This window comes from Podarcis bocagei (assembly GCF_964188305.1).
Source record: "Podarcis bocagei genome assembly, chromosome: 17".
In the NCBI taxonomy this organism is placed as follows: domain Eukaryota; kingdom Metazoa; phylum Chordata; class Lepidosauria; order Squamata; family Lacertidae; genus Podarcis; species Podarcis bocagei.
In genome coordinates, this window is record NC_138143.1 from 13,049,638 (window position 1) to 13,067,544 (window position 17,907).

Consider the following 17,907-nt stretch of genomic DNA (forward strand, 5'->3'; position numbering starts at 1 on the left):
AAGAGAAAGATGGACTAAAGGATTCCACCCAAGGCCTGATACCGCCAAAGTTGTGACGTTTTGCTACGGGAAAGGCGAAACCTGCCAATGCAGGGAAATTCATTTCCGGCCCTTTAACAGCAACCTTAACGTAGCAGCGCCCGCATACCTGTGAAGAAAAGTTAACCTGCAAAACCTGTGAAGAAAAGTCAACCTGCAAAATAAGACATTAACTGAGGGTGGGTAGGGTGGGAGAAGCTCTGGAGCCAAGTGTGGATTCCTAGGTAAGATCCTCCCTCTATTGTGTGGGCAGGTAATCCCTCCCCTACCTGGCCTGGTCTCCTTGGCAACGCTTCCCCCAGGTGGGATTGGACAACTGACTGAGGTAGGTGGAGACCTCCTGGTATCCCACCTGAGGGAAGGCAAAGCCAAGCCTATGCTGATGGAGCCACCCTAACCCTAACCCTAACCCCGTTTTATGCGGGGGGCGGTCATTACAGTCACATGCTTGTCCAAACATGGGTCTACAGTCTCTACTAAGAACTTTCAAGCAACTGTATTTTCCTCCCTTTCCAGAGCTTAGCACTCAGCCTTCTGTATCTCAGTTAAGCCATGTCTTGCAGCTCCTATGAGAGATTTCCACTTTTACCTTTTCCTGCAACTTTGCTCTCTCTCCCTTTGAAGCCGAGAAGAGTCACTCCAACGCTCTATTCAACTTAGCAGTGTTCACAGTGGACTCTGAAACACAGTCATCTTGCTTCATATAAAATGGAGTCTCTCCTTCACTAGGTACCTCCCATGAAACTGTTCGTCAATCACATGAGAACTACTAGAGAACTCTCTAGAATTCAATTAACAACCAATCAAATTTAAACACACAGTAATGCATGCAAGCATTTTCAGTTTCAGTGAATACTTAACAGTCCCTGTAAAATATTGTTGCATGCCGTTCCAATCTCCGGGAGGTGTGAGGTTCCAGGGGTTCTAGCAGCTTACCCAGGTTCGGTTTCCTTGAATGAGGAATTTGGAAGCCCAGGCTGTGTACTCCCCGGCCCTCCTCCACTCTGACGAGCTACCAATACCGTCTTTCCCCAAAAGTAAGACATCCCCCCAAAATAAGACCTTCCAGTTTTGCCTCTCGCTGTAATATAAGGCATCCCCCCAAAATAAGACCTCCCCGATAATAAGGCCTCCCCCAAACATAAGGCCTCCCCGGAATATAAGGCCCCCAAAGCTACCCTAAGGTGTCTGACTCCTCTGAACCATAGCGGCGGGCGCCACCGCACAGCTCACTGATTGGCCGCAGCGCAGCCGGAGCTGTTCAGGCAGTGCGAGGTCTCTTTAAATCAGAGAGCCCGCGCCACCGCCAGGACAAGCTGCCGCCTGCTGCTCGCTCTGCCCTGACGGAGTCTGGCTGACTCACAATTAGACAATAAATGTGTACCGTATTCTTCTTCGTGGAAAAATAAGACATCCCCTGAAAATAAGACCTAGCGCATCTTTGGGAGCAAAAATGTCTTATTTTTGGGGAAACGGGGTAAAAGACACCACACTAGCAGACATCTGGTGTATTTACACACACACATGAGCCTAAAATCGAGGGGCTCGCAGTCTTAACATCCCAAGAGGGTCTTGTTTCTCCATAGCCACAGCCTTGGATTACAACAGAAATCAGGCGTGGCTCTGTCTCTCTGCTGCCCAGCCTGCAGCCTCCCAGCTTCTTGCTTCTCACTCACACACAGCTCTGCCTTTCTCATTCTAACCCCCAGCGAGTTGAGGGATGGAGGTTTAGTTCTGCAGCCTCTTGGGCCCAAATGAGGCCTTGCAGTCTGTCGCTCCATAGAAAGCAGGTGCAGCCAGCAGATTTAAGGACTAAGCCGCTTTGCGATGGCCACAAGCCCTTTAGGGCAGGGTGTAAATTCTTAGTAAACACACAAGCAATACCGGCAAACAGGATTAAAGACCTGATGGCCATCTTCAAATACCTAAAGGGCTGTCACGTGAAAGATGGAACAAGCTTGTTTTCTTCTGCTCCAGAGGCTAGGATCTAAACCAATGGCTTCAAGTTACAAGGAATGAGATTTCAACAAATTATCAGGAAGAACTTTATGACAGTAAATCGGGTCCTCCCTTAAAGAGGGCACGTATTGCGGTGAGACCTGGAAGTCGACACCCTGTGTTGTGGGTGGGTACGATTGGTCAGCCACAACACCCGATTGGTAGGTCCCTCAAAGCTGGGTGCAATCTGGCCAATGGGACGCAGTCCAAATGGTTCAAGGGACCTATTTATACCCATGCACGTGACCCAGAGCTTCCTCTTTCGTCGCATGCATTCAGAACACCTGCCCACCTCTCCCTACTTTTAGGGCTTTGTGCTTGACCTTGCTATGCTGTAGTCTGTCATCTGTCGTTGGGACAGGGGCACGTCAGGAATTTTCCCCACTTGGCTGATTGGCTGTTGCCATTTGGGTTTCGCCTGCCGCGTAGCAAATCGTCACAACTTGTAAGGTTGCGGATAGGCTCTGGTTCAGGTGATAGGGGCGGGAGAACGCTCTCGCCATCCCTATGTGAAGGGTATTCCGTTAAAGGACTCCAGGGACTCGATGGTTTGGTCAACCCCTGGGAGGGAGTTGTACCCGTGCCTGAGTCCAGGGGGACATTTGGGTGGCGGAGATAGCCTGTTCCCAGCTTTCCGCTTATCCAGGTGTTCACCCTTGGCTGACCTATGCTGGAACCCTGGTCAGCGCTACCTACATGGCAGGGAGCTAGTTGAACCAGAACCTATACAACCAGTCACTTTCTGTAATCAATAAAGTTGTGGCCTAAATTCTGCCAAAAACCAAAATTTGAGTCAAGTGTGAATTTATTTAGGGGGGGAGGTTTCTGGGTCTGAACACACAAGAGCTGTTTGGCAGTGGAACAGACTCCCTCAGGAGGTGGTGGACTCTTTTCCTTGGATGCTTTTAAGCAGAGGTTGGGTGGCCATCTGCCACGGATGTTGTACCTGAAATTTCTGCATTGCAGGGGGTTGGACTAGATGACCCTCAGGGTCCCTTCCAATTTTACAATTCCATGATCTCTTAACTCACAGATATTTCTTGACCAGCAGGAATCATGCTGCTTAATTCCACACAGGATTCTGGGGAAAGAGAGCAACATCAGGACCAGGATTAAAAGCATGGTCCCTCTCTCAAGTCAACACACTATAACTACCCATACATAAATCATGTACAAGGCTAATGATTCATACTTATTGGAGCCCTGATATCGCTCTCCTAGATACTATGTGAGGACAGCTGAGAGGCCCAATCTGTGCAGTGCAGGCCACAGCCTTTGCAGAGGCATGTATGTACCAGTAGCCCAGGGTGCTATGTGGTGGTCCAGTCCTTCAAAGGGACCTTGTGTGAAATGGTAAGTTCCTAGCAATTCTGGGAAGAAGCCACTTTGAGTTCTAGAGTATCTGTGCAGAAACTCAAGCCTTGATTTTAAGAGGGAAGGATTTGTGCATGGATAGATCCTTACTTTGTTTTCATGTCAGTAACATTAAAGCTATGAATGTACACCACCATGTATCACTGAAACCAGCAATTTATGCTAAGCAAATATGCACTCAAGCTTGTTGAAGCACAAAATGTATTTCTTCTGCCCTCAAATGCTGTGATTACTGGGAGAACATGCAAGCAAACAGCCTGATTTAACAAACCGTAGGGCTTGAGGTTTAGCTGATTTGGTTAACCAAAGCATGTCAATTACACTGTAGAAACCAGCATCTAAAAGGCAGCAGAAGCAGACATTTCTTCCCTATTTTGTGACTCACACACCCTTTGCCATGTGGAAGCATGCGTATTTACTTACTTACTTACTTACTTACTTACTTACTTACTTACTTTCTTGCTTAGTTACTTACTTACTTACTCCCTTTGGAGTATCGGGCAAAGCCAGTGAACCACATGGGAATCTACTGGTGTGGCTAATTCTCCTCAAAGGCTGAAACATTTTACTTTGTAAAGCAAAGAGTGTGTCCATAGTTACTGTCATTGTTCAAGTTTGTGACAAAGAACGTGTGTACAGACAGACAGACAGACAGACACAGGCAGACACACACACACACACACACACACACACACACACACACTTGTGTTACTGACCAAATCCATTCTCCCTACTAATCTCCTGAGTACCAGGAGAGGATTAAGGATCCTGCCACAATACAAATATTGCAAGCAAGACAACATCACAGCATACACTCCAACATTTCTCTGATGAAAACAGAAATGTCCTATTCCATAACAACAACAACGCTATTATTTATACCATGCCTACCCGACTGGGTTGCCACAGCCACTTTGGGTGGCTTCCAACATATATAAAACATAATAAAACATTAAAAAAAATTTTAAAAAAACTTCCCCATGTAGGGCTGCCTTCAGATATCTTCTAAAGGTTGTATAGTTACTTACTGTATGTCCTTGGCTCAGGGGTCACATAACTCCATACCCTCCAACATTTCTCCGATGAAAATAGGGATGTCCTAAGGCAAGCATCCCCAAACTCAGCCCTCCAGGTGTTTTGGGACTACAACTCCCATCATCCCTGGCCACTGGTCCTGTTAGCTAGGGATGATGGGAGTTGTAGTGCCAAAACATCTGGAGGGCTGAGTTTGGGGATGCCTGTCCTAAGGAAAAGCAGGACATTCCAGGATCAAATCAAAAACTGAGACAGCTTCTGTAAATCTGGGACTGTCCCAGGAAAATAGGGACACTTGGAGGGTCTGTCACAGCATAGATCTGCCTTGACGTTATTTTGCAGCATCAGGTCCAGCAAGTAGGACTCTCATGCAACCTAGAAAGTGAATCAATCACAAGCAGAAGTGAACAAGGTGACTTGTCGTCAACACCCTCTCCACCCTTAGAACAGTTCTGGTTGCATCACCTTGAAAAGAATATTGTAGAGTTGGAAAGGGTTAGGGTTGGGGTTTTGTGTTCTGTGTAAAGTTTCTGACACTTTGCTCCTGTAGGTTGCAGTGATGACCACCAATTTGGGGAAGGTTCTCAGACAGGGTGGAAGGAGAAAGAACTTGCCCATGTGAAGACCACCTGGTGGAAACCCTTACACATATGGTTCTCGATTTTAAACTATATCCTGTTCTCTGTCAGCAATTTCTAGATCAACTCTGTATCCCCAATTGGAAACCAGAGTTGCAGATCATACATTTTCTATTACTGGGGAATGATCAGGAGCTCATCAAGTTAGTGGCTAAATATTTCTATTTGGTTTTTTGTCATCGAAATATGCTGCAGACATCTCATCTCCCTGGAGACCAAGAGATGTGACGATAGACTGCTCTGCCTCCTTTCTTTTAGCAAATCTTTTGTGCCACTGGGGAAGTGGTAATTCTGTATTGATTTGTTTTGGATGTTGTACAGTGATGCCAATAAAAGGTTTGATGATACTGGATAGTTTTAAAGGAGGATTTATGGAATTTAAGGTGATCAGTGGCTACTCGCCAGGATGGCTGTGCTCTGACTCTGCAGTCTGAAGCAGTAATGCTGGAAACTGCAAAAGGGAGAGGGCTCTTGTGCCAGGTCTTGCCTGAGGGTTTCCTGAGAGCCAGTGTGGTGTAGTGGTTAAGAGCGGTGGACTCGTAATCTGGTGAACCGGGTTTGATTCCCCGCTCCTCCACATGCAGCTGCTGGGTGACCTTGGGCCAGTCACACTTCTTTGAAGTCTCTCAGCCCCACTCACCTCACAGAGGGTTTGTTGTGGGGGAGGAAGGGAAAAGGAGATTGTTAGCGGCTTTGAGATTCCTTAGGGTAGTGATAAAGCGGGATATCAAATCCAAACTCTTCTTCTTCTTCGTTCCAGTCATCTGGGTGGCCACTGCAAAAACAGGATGCTGTGCTAGATGGGCTATTGGCCTGATTCTGCAGGCTTTTCTTATGTTCTAATGCAAACCATGTGCAACTTGCTAATACTTCAATGTTTGGGTTTTGTGACATCCTACTTGTAGCTGAACGGTTTCATGTCGAGGTCCCCAGGCCACCCCAAATAACTCAGACAACACACAGAAGTTTTGTTTAAGGTTTTTGGCATAATTTTGGCCACAACTTTATTAAAATACAAAAAAATGTGAGTGGTTGCTTAGGCATTGGTTGCAACTATCTGCCCCCCAGTGGGGGACAGACTGACATTTCACAAGCCTACAAAAGTCAGGAAAGGAGAATACATTTGGGGGTAGTGACGGAGCAGGGAACCTGCCCTCAGCCATCCCCAAATGCCACCAGGGTCTCTTGCGTAGCCCTAGCCCCTGGACAGGGTTCGGACAAAAGCAATAGTGAGCCCCTGTATTCCTTTAACGGAATCCCTTGCAGCAGCAGCATTAGAGGGGCAGGCACAGCCAATCCATGCCCCTCAACCAACCAAACCATAAACCAATGCCTAACCGCAACCTTACAAGTTGTGACGATTTGCTACACAGTAGGCAAAAACCAAATGCCTCAGCCAATCAGCCAGATGGACAAAATTCCTACCGGGCCCCTGCCCCAAGAGCAGACGACCCCATGACAGGCATAGCAAGGTCAAAGCAAACAACCCTAAATATAGGGAGGGGGGACGGGCAATCCGATGCACAGAGCGAAAAGAGGAAGCTCTACACCTCGTGCAAGGAGTTTTAACATTTCTGGCTGTCAATCATCAAATGGCAACATTAACATCTTCCCAACAACAAGGGAAGCCCAATCACAACAGTGGCCATTGATCAATTAGCCCGCCCCACAACTTTGGAGTGTCTTGTCAGCCCCACCACAACATGAAGGAGAACATGCTTTGTTGTTTTCTTTTTAAGCAGCCTAATTGTAAGCGTATTCTAATTAAATGAAAATTTCAGTTTCGAGCAATGGTAAAAAAAATGCATATTTGAAAGTAACTCTCGTGTTTGCTTCCAGCAGCATTAAGAAAATGAAAGATAGGATGCAGGAGCAGCTTAGATTTTGCCAGATTTATTAAGCTCTTGAGTTCCAAGTTTCTTTGCTAAATATAGAAGCTCTGGTTTTTCGTGCGGATTTTCCATTTGGCAAAACAAAGGCTTCCATCTCCGTTTGGCAAACGAAAACGCCGGTTCAGCAATTTAACACAGGCCTAGCTTATACATGCAGCAGAATGAATGGGGAACTAGGCTCGCATTGAAATGAATGGATTATTCCACTTCAGGCTGTAAAACAGGCCATTCCCTATGTTACTGACGTGAGCTGCTCAAGCGTGATTTAGTAGAAAGGCAGGATATAAGTTTAATAAATAGATAGTCATGTACACAAAAGGGATCACTAACCTGCTGAAAGAGCATCCAAGGGGTGTTGTTTAGTCGTTTAGTCGTGTCCGACTCTTCGTGACCCCATGGACCAGAGCACGCCAGGCACTCCTGTCTTCCACTGCCTCCTGCAGTTTGGTCAAACTCATGTTCGTAGCTTCGAGAACACTGTCCAACCATCTCGTCCTTTGTCATCCCCTTCTCTTCTCATGAGGTGGCCAAAGTATTGGAGCCTCAGCTTCAGGATCTGTCCTTCCAGTGAGCACTCAGGGCTGAGTTCCTTCAGAATGGATAGGTTTGATCTTCTTGCAGTCCATGGGACTCTCAAGAGTCTCCTCCAGCACTCCAAGGGGCGTTACAATCCTTGAAAAGGCATTTGCGATCCCCAAGTGCCAACAGCAAGTGTCCTATGCTTCAGTGTTGCTCAGGGACCCTGGCTTACCCCAGCGAATGCCTGAGATGATGCACTGATCCCTGAAACCTTTGCATTGCTGCATCTGTTGCAAGTGGCTTGGGCAAGAACAGTATGGACAGAAATCAGCTTCCCTACAAAAAAACAAATCTGATTTCACATCCATCTGAGTTGTCCCAGAAGCACACCATGGTTAATGGTTTCAAAAGCAGTTGACAGATCAGGGAGAACCAGCAGGGTCACACTCACCATGCATAACAGTTTATAACAAAATTGTTATAAAGCTGTGACAAAGTAATGCACAATACCAATAGTCAGGGCTTTTTTTTCCAGCCCAAACTCAGTTCCGGCACCTCTCAGGTGAGCACCGTTGCCATTACAGTGGTACCTTGGGTTAAGTACTTAATTCGTTCTGGAGGTCCGTACTTAACATGAAACTGTTCTCAACCTGAAACACCACTTTAGCTCATGGGGCCTCCTGCTGCCACCGCTGCGCCGGAGCACGATTTCTGTTCTCATCCTGAAGCAAAGTTCTTAACCTGAAGCACTATTTCTGTTTTGGGTTTTTTCCATATAATTTTTATTAACAAACCAATCATATCACATTAATTCCAAATTACAAAGCCAGATTTTTAATTTTTTCCACTACTCCTGGGTTTTTCCACTATTTCTGGGTTAGCGGAGTCTAACCTGAAGTGTATGTAACCTGAAGGTAACCCGAGGTACCACTGTATAAGATAACAGCAAGGGTGTTCATGGTGAATTCAGGCACCTCTTTTTCTAGAACAGGGGCCAGCAAACTTTTTCAGCAGGGGCCTGGTCCACTGTTCCTCAGACCTTGTGGGGGAGCCGGACTAATTGGGGGGAAATGAACGGATTTCTATGCCCCACAAATAACCAAGAGAGGCATTTTAAATCCAGAGATGCATTGTAAAAACACACTGATTCCCGGACCATCCACGGGTCGGATTTAGAAGGCGACTGGGCCGTATCTGGCCCCCGGGCCTTAGTTTGCCTACCCATGTTCTAGAAAAATAGCACTGCCAGTAGTTAAAATCAAAACAGATTAAAAGTACCCTAAGCAGGGGCCAGGAGCAGGCATGTGGAGGGCCAGAGGAGCATAGCCCCAGGCACATGTTTTTTAGGGGGCACAAGCCAGGCACCCCCATCCAGGGATCCTGCTCTGCCACCGTGCCCCCGGCCCCCTTGCTGAATGGCCGCTCAGCCAGCGTTGGGGTGGGATGTGCCTGCCATGGGCTGCATTGGCTGGCTGGGCTCCCCTGTAGTGGGCAGGTGGGCAGGCAGTGCAGCGCGGCCCCGTGAACCCTCACAAACACCTTGTGAATGCTGCACCTGGGGCAGCGAGGGTTGGGCTGACATGCCAACAAAGGATGAACCGCCACTGGCAGGGGTGGATTTAGGGCTGTGAGAGCGAAGCGCACACACTGGGCGCTGAGCTGAGGGAGTGCCATCTTTAAGCCTGGTAAGCAAGGCCCAGGATTTGCGGAAGGAGACGTAAGGCTCTGGCAAGGTCCTAGAGATCTCCCACCTCCTTCCCAAAGCCAGGTGCCTCCTTACCTGGGAAGGCAGCATGAGGACAGGGGGGCATCAAATTTTGGGCTCCTGCAGGACTCCATGGTACAGTGGAAATGGTGTGGCAGCGGGAGGCCCCATTAGCTAAAGTGGTACCTCAGGTTAAGAACAGTTTCAGGTTAAGAACGGACCTCCAGAACGAATTAAGTTCTTAACCCGAGGTACCACTGTACCCAAGTCTGCCACTGCCCTAATAAGTGTTGGAAATGTAAAAAACGAACTCTTTGAAAGTGCCCAATAGTAAAGCAACATTGGGAAAAGATTAAAAGGAGAGTGAAAGCCATTTTCAAGTGTGCAATCCCGTTAAAGCCTCTTTTTCCTTTTTTAAATAGTATAAACCATTACGTCAGTCGATCACATAGCTCACATACGATAATAGTGTCCAGAGTTTCGTATACAAAAAAATTGAGATTATTATTTTTTTAACCTCACACCACAGCAGTCACTGCCTTGCAGCCTCCTTATAGTAGCGCACAGTAAACTTCTGGGAAACCCTTGAGATCTTCAGTTTGTTGCTTTTGAGATAAAATAGGTTGTAAAATACACAGCAGTGAGTGAAGGAAAGTCTCTGTGCCTGGAGTGGATTGCTTGAACATATACAGGGAATTTTGCCCTTCTGGCCAGGAGCAGCTGGCAGAAATGCTTGAGGAAAGCAACTCCTATGACTAATCCTGGGAGAAGATCAGGTAACTGAGCAAATGGAAAGAATTGAAGTGTCTTTCATAGTTATATCATCGGTTTCTCCTGCATTTGGGTTTGAGGCCAAATCACCTGAGGGGGAAAAGCAGGGAATATGAAGCGTTTAACTTCTATACAAATTGACTTGTGCAGAAATTGGATATGGTATTCCTGTTGCTGTTACTCTTCACATTCCCCCCCCCCCCAAATAAAAACACAGTTTGGAACATCAAGTCTTTGGAAGGCATTCTGCAATCCTTGGGGAACTCTGATGTAAACAATGATAATGAGCAAATGACCAAAATATGCATTTATAGCTCAAAATTGCGAAAGAGTTGCCCAGTTATTTCATGTGTTTTTACTTTATACCAAACATTTTGTAATTGGTTTGGAAAGTGCCTATGTAGCTTTCCTCCCAATGCCAATAGAATAAATCTGGGAGGGGAAATTTTATCAGGATCACAGTAGAGGGAAGAGTTGAATCCCCTCCCCCCCAATCCTACACAGTCCTGATTTTGCTGAAGCTGCAAGCAGCAGCTGAGAAATGTATGTTCCTTATTAAACCATGTGTGCTAGTGACATAAAGCATATTTAACATCCTATTGAGTTTAGCCCTTTGAACATTCACATGGTATATATACAGTATTCCCTGGTCAAGCACTTTCTTCTCTGTTTTTTAGTAGCCTCTATAAACAGATAGTTAACGCCTTCTCCACAAGTTCTGAAAGGTGAATCAGTGCTTTTGAAATACGAATATGAGGTATTGAATTGCCAGCTAAAAGCGAAATGATTTTGCTTGCAATGAAAGCAAAAATAATGCTAATACTACAATCATTTGTTTTAGAGGGCTCAAAGCATATTTTCGTTGGGCCAATAAAGGTATTGCCCTACCAGGGTCTTTTGAAACAGTGTGCATCTTATGTGTGCTAACAGATGGTTTTAATTGAAAATTATAAAAATGGGGTCAGAACTAGCAGTGCATTCTGGAGAGCTTTATTGGTCCAAGCAGGAAAAGTGAGTGAGTTGCTGCAATTCTGTTGGAAATAAAAATAATATTTTAAAATGCTTTTAAAAGGACAAAAACACGGGAACTCCTGAGAAATAGTTTGGCCTCGAAATTACCATAATTCTTCAGAAATGAGTAGTCAAATAATGTCAATTCCAATGAAAATGTGATGCCGCGGCAACAACAACAACCTCCCCCCATCCTCCCAGGAACCTCTCCACTGGGGACAGAGAGCTTTCTGGTGAAGGGATAGCAAAAGGCAGCTGCTGTCTCCGCCTTCAAGCAGCCAAATTCTAGTAGCTTGCTTGACTTGCTCCTGGACAGCAGACACATATTTTCAACTTCACATCATGTGCTTCTCTGCAGATGCCCAATCCAGCAGCTAAAGATTTCCGACCGCCACCACTCTCTCTGTCCTCCCCCTCACCAGCAAGCACTCTTCTCAGTTGATGCCTTTCATCAAGCCCAACTATTGAAGGTCTCCTGTTACTAGTGCCATCATTGCCATCTTCTGCGCCCAGGAAGGGTTGACACCTGCCTCCCCCACTGTAAGGCAGGTAAGCCCCCCCCCCACGAACCTAGCAAGTGATTCTAGCCACCTTTCATTCTACCAAGGCCCTGGCCCAACAGCATCAGTCATGGGGCAGGCAGTCTGCCATGCAGGTAGACCACAATCCATGCCACTAGGGCGGTGGCACCACTGCAACACCCACAAGTGACTGCTAGGACTCCAATGGGAGGGCACAAAGCATTCCACCACAACATCGAGACCATTGGCCTGGAGAGGAGTAGAAGCCTTGGAACCATGAACCAATCGTGCATCCAGTCCCTGGAAAAGGTATCCCACCAGCATCCTCCTCACGCCAAAGTAGGGATGGGTGGTGCTGTGATAGGAATTCTGAGGTCTTAGATATATATGAAATGTTCATAAATGTGCCAACCAAGCACTTACATAGATCAGCACAGGAAGACCGACCTGAAATCATTTTTGATTCCCAGGCTGACCGGGTGTTTTCTCTGCAAGGAGGGAGGGGGCTCAGGGAGCCTTCCCATTGTCTCAGGAATTGAGTAATCAGCATTTTAATGGGTGACAGACTATCAGGAAAGGCAATCAGATAACCTGGCGGACAGGAAAAACAACAACACCTTTTCTGTAATGTAGGTATGATATTTGTGGGGGGTGGTCTTGGGTTACCCCCCTTCTGTGATGTATGTATGATGTATGGAGGGGTGGTCTTGAGCTCCAGGGCAGGGAATTTAAAATGTCTATATAAGGCCTTGCGCACCATTGTTCTGGGTTCCTCCTCCTTTCCTGCGTGTGAGGGGAGCACCCTGTTGCAACAGATCAATAAAAATCAGGCTTACTAGCTGCTTTGCTTCTCAGTATTCTCTGGTTGGCCTCTGTTATTTTCTCCTACCAATAAGGAACTTACGGTACGTAAGGACTCTATATGGGCTTTTGGATACCCCATAAGGGGAAAAGGGCAGATTTTTGTTTACAACAATGCCTCCGTTGACAAAAGTAACCACACCTACTTCTAGGACCCATGGTGATGGTCTTGTGCTCTGGAATGGCAGGGGCAGGGGTCACGGGAAGGAGCATTACTAGCTTCTCTGGTAGCAGCACAGCTTGCTCCCTGTGAACCTCAGCCACAGGAACTTCATCAGCCCAGGCCAGATTCCCACCGTCATCTTCTGCAGTGACTTGGCAGAGTAGAGGTAGAGGCAGGGAGGAAGGAAAGATGGTCAGAGAAGCACCCCTGTCCTGCACCACTAGGAAGAGCCACCTGTTACGTTATCTAATCCCATGCCACACACTGCCTCTTGGGGCACAATTGAAAGAAATATCTATTTGTCTGGTCCCCATGGAATGAAGTGCATGCTGGAATGGGCAAGCTCCCATTGGTTAGATTTGCCCCTGCCCTCATCCACCATTAAACAAACATTCCCCATGGAAATACTTAGGCTAGAATAAATCACAGACTCTTAGTGAAGATTTTACTCACAGTTTCCAGACACTACCACAAGCAAGTCTCCATCTACTGCCGATAAAATTAAGATGGAAAAAATGTTCCAAATGACTTTTAAAAGAAAAGCACTTTGTTTCCTTACGAAAAGGATCTTGAAAGATTGTTCTAAAAAGAATGAAGGGAGACTGAGAAAGGGAGAGCAGAGCCAGACGACAGCCTGCTAATCCACTTACGACCTGAGCTATGGGCTCAGACTACCTCTTTCATCCACAAGTGTGAGTCAGTAACTGTATATTACAGCAGGCCAGTTGTGCCAGAGTAGGCTGCCACCCACCACACCTTCCCAGTCCCCTGTCATGCCCCTAACCCAAAACTGAACTACGTTACCAATAGATTCTGAAGGAAGGTGAAGTTTGTTTGTTTTAACGGTGAGAGCCTAGCAGGGTGCTAGACAAAAAACCTGATCACTCATTCCGTAGATTCAGAATTTTCAACTTTTGCCGAGTATGCCTTGTGGGGGGAACTGTTTCAAGAATTCTCTAGAAAAGTGAGTTAATATCTTGCCACGCTTAACACACTAGATTTGTGTGCGGTTCAGATGCAGGTGTTTGGAAGTTTCCCAATCCTCAGTGTATTTATTTCCCAGGAAGACAAATTGAAGAGCTTTGGCTTCTTTGTCAAGGCAATGGCAGGATTTCCCTTGAGATATTATCTGATATTCTCAGAAGTTGTTCCCTGCAGAGAATTTTACTGCAGGTCCCACTCCCACCCTTGGCCACTGTTTGAAGAAGTTGCATGCAACTAAATTCCAAAGTATTAACTGCTTGGTTTGGAACAGAAATGTTTTATTTAGGTTAGTTCTTTCCCCAAATGACTCCTTTACGTTCATTCAGAGAGATTTGCAGACTGTCAGTTGTTCCATGTGTAGCACTACTGCAAAGCAAATTAACACAATGGTTAGATGTGAGGCTCTCCATGGGAAGTAGAACTGGGGATAAATATATCATTTCCAAGAAACACGTTGTGCTGGCCTCATTCGAATTGCCTAATATCCCTTCTGGGCCTAGACATTTTGCTGTCTCTTTTTCTGCTTGTTCGCCCTGGTTTGATTCCTTTTCAAATGATCTTCAGTAGTCAGTTTTGTTCTCTCGGTGTCTCCTTTTGAGCAGGTCAAGCCATATTGAATAGGGCCCAGCAATGTTAACACTGCAGGCTAGATCCTAACATGAAATACTGAGTTGAAAGGCAAAACCAAACGGATTAAACAGTACTGTACAAAAATAAGTTAAAGTTAGACATATGTCTGAGACAGATGTAAAATACTGGCTAGTTAGCATATTAGTTAAACACAGACTGCTGAAGCTGTCAAATGGGAGTTATAGTATGGTATCTCTGGCAAATCTTCAATACGTCAGCGGGTTTGAAGGGAATGGAGGAATAATGTGCTGTAGAAATACATAATATTTCCACATTTCTGTCTCACACGCACACTCTGTCAAACTCTAAGCAAAGCCAAGGGCAACATGAACACCCAATTAGACCCTGTTTCTTGGGTCAATGGTTTTTCAAAGTCCTGTTCTTCCTTTCCTATTTTCCAGAACTTTTGGGGCCTATATGCAGTACCCACCATCTTCCTTCTTCACTGGCAACAGTGGGGTGTTTCACTGTGATTGGCATTGTTTCAAAATTCCATGTTGAATCAATCGCTTCAAATGCACCCACACTCCTTCAGCTGCCTGTCGTGGGATGGGGTATTGGTTTTTATCTTCCGCCCATAGTCCAGGGTCAACATCATGAAGCAGGCTAACAGGGAGGATTCCCTCCTCTTCTTTTACCATCATCAAGCATCAATGGTCTCTCAGGGGTATTTCTAAAGAAAACTCTCCTGCTGGTCCAGTTGTCATCATTACTTCCCCCATTGGTTGGAAGGAAATCTGGGCTTGTAATTTTGTTAACAAGTCTCGGCCCAATAAGGAATGGGACACTCTGGTATATACAAAAATTTGTCTAGGCAGCAGGTAACAGACTGCAAAAACGGGGCCTTTTGTGATTTACCTGTGGCTCCAATTATATTAACCACTTGGTTTGTGGGTTTTGTTACAGGCACAGGTAAGACTGAGTGGGCAGCTCCCTTGTTCACCTTCTCCTACCTGTAATAAGGTAGCTGGGTTAAGGGCTGTGGTAACCTGAAACTTCAGGCGTGAATGTAATAACAGCATCTGGCACTTCCTCTTGGAGTTACACAGCTGGTGTCCTGTCCAAACGTGAATTTATCTGCCTTTGTGAGTAGGGTGGCCACTGCCACAATCGCTCTCATACAGGGGGGGGGGCAACCTCTGTTCTGTTGGGGTTAGCTTCTCTGACAAGTATGCGACGGGTTGCTGCCAATTTTTCAGTTTCTGGCATAAGACTCCCTTGGCTACCCCCCCCTGGTCTTCATCTGTGAACAGGGTAAAAGGCTTCTTGGGGTTTGGATGCCAAGCACTGGGGCTTGTTGTAATGTCACTTTGAGATCCTGAAAAGCCTGCTGCTGTTTCCTGCCCCATATAAAAGGATCCTTCTCTATTCCCCTAGTTGACTCATGCAGGGGCCAAGCAATGCTTCTGTAGTTAGTAGTGAGTCCAGGGGATATTGTTCATCATCATAAGTGGGATTATAGGTTTAAAAAAAAAAATCCCTCCAAATAATTTTACAATCTTTGCTGGATTCTCCTCAAAAGAGGGGTTCTGATTTCTTCAATTACAAACATCTGCACTTGAAAAGGGTATATGCTGTCTGTGGTGCTTTCGTTTGTCCAGCTGGGACAGGGGCTGGTGGATCATAAACCCTCTGAAGGGGCATTTCTCCAGTTGCCTGATCCTTCCTGGTTTTCTCATACTGTCTGTGAGACATAACTCTCTTCGCCGCCTGTCCCCACTTACGTTGCCATCTCTTCCTCTTTTCAGGGGTGCAGCATTCTGCTGCCTCAACTAACAAGGGGCTTACATCCAACTTCTCCCTCAAATGGCTTTGCAAACTCCTTTAGTCTCTTTTTCTGTCTTTCTGTCCACATTTTCTTTCCTTGATTCATATCATCTAGTGTCTTCCTAAACTCTTCCTCTTCTTCTGTCTCACTATCCTCCTTCGCAGGTCCTCCTCCCCCTACACCAGCACCTCCCTGTGCTTCTTGATCTTGGCCTGGGGGGGGTGGGTTGGAGGGGCTGTTGGTGGAGTGTAAGGTGGTGGCTTAATCACTCCCCTCTTCTCATCTTCTGGGTCTTCTAACACCAGAGGCTTCACTGTACAAATCCTGTTCTGTGTGTTGCTGTCACAGCAAGACTTTAGCCATGGTAGATTCTTTTTTTACATTGGTCTTCCATGTAGAAATATAGGGGATCTGGTCTGGGTGGACATTTAATATATTTTGCCACAGGGGGTTGATTTGCCACAGGGGGTTGATTAATTGCAAATCAAAGCCACGCAGTTCCCTGGGTTGGCAAGTCCACCTCACATAAAGTTCTGAGTCTCTGTTTTTCAATTTGAATCCCCAAATCATCACTCTTCGTGGCTGTTTTCCAGTTATTTAAAAAGCATTCCAGAGGAATACATTGGCTTGCTCCAGACCCTATTTTTTCAGATACTACCGCTCCTAACTGGGTTTTCAAAATTCTCTCACACTCCACATGCTACATTTTGTCAGAAAATGCACAACCCTACAATCGCTCGGCCAAGGGGACACTAAGCCTTAGCCCTCATTCAACAATTCATCCACTGGAGTATCTGACACACAACATGTTAACAAAACACTCAATTCCCTCTTCCCCATTCCCTTTCCCAAACCTTACCAATTCCTTTCCTGGTGGCATTCTTACTGCACGGGCACTGTACTGCCAACTACCAGGTGAGGCTGATCAGGCCTCTGGCCCTTTCCCTCGGGCCCCTAGCCCTTTCCCTCGGGCCCCTAGCCCTTTCCTTCGGGCTTACCTTTTCCGCTGCGGACCTGTCCCCTCGGCGCCGTTCTGTCCTCTTATTCTCCCTCAACCAGATGTCTCCACTCCAGGACGGTGTGGCAATTTCCCCCTACAAACTGGCAGGGTGTGCACTGGAAATGCGAACGCCGATCGGAGCTGTTCACCTTGGTTGAGCCTGGCCCTCCGGTCCGTATTTGGAGAGGGGGCTTATCCCGGACGAGCCCCCAGAGAGATGAAGCCTTATTTACCTAGGGATCCATTAGCCACGCCATCCCCTGGACCTCGGAGGGAACAAAAGTACCAGGAAAGCAAAATCTTCTTTGGAGAAAAAGAGTTTATTGAGATCTGAGCACAGAGTCAAGGTCTGTACTCAGAGACAGCCTGCTGGATAGTTCCTAAAATATACTGGCTGTAAAGCAAGACACTTCAGCGGACTTTCTTATAGCCCCAGACTTCCCCAATCGGCTAGTAAATATTGCTTGCTAAACACAATTTTATTGCTTGCTAAACATTCCTGTCTTTCTGCTAAGCCAAGCACTCCCTCCCACCTCCTTGTACACGTGTCTTCTTTTGCTAGCTTAAGCATTCCCTTTCTCTTCTTATTCTTGCATTACTTAAAAGCAGAAGTAAAGCAGGAAACATCTTGCTAGTGGTTTTTCGGTTAACAGCAGTTTCTGGCTGGGCAGGAAGCGACCTTCTGACCTGTAGCTAGCATCAGCAGTTTCAAGTAGCTGGTTTAGGCTTTTGCAAGCAACTGCAATTTTTGGGCTGTTTTTTAACCACCCTAGCAGAGTGCAGGAATATACTATGTGTAGATAATATTTGAGAGCAACAGAATACAAAGCACAGAAAATATTGAAAGAAACCTTTCCCATCTCCCTTTAAGTCTTTAAGTTATTTTTATACAGGTATATGGGAGATTGGAGATATGAAAGATCCTTCTTCATTGCCTGTAGATGGTAAAACTACTTCTCAAGAAACCCCCCTGGATTTGGAAAATCTAAGTAATTACA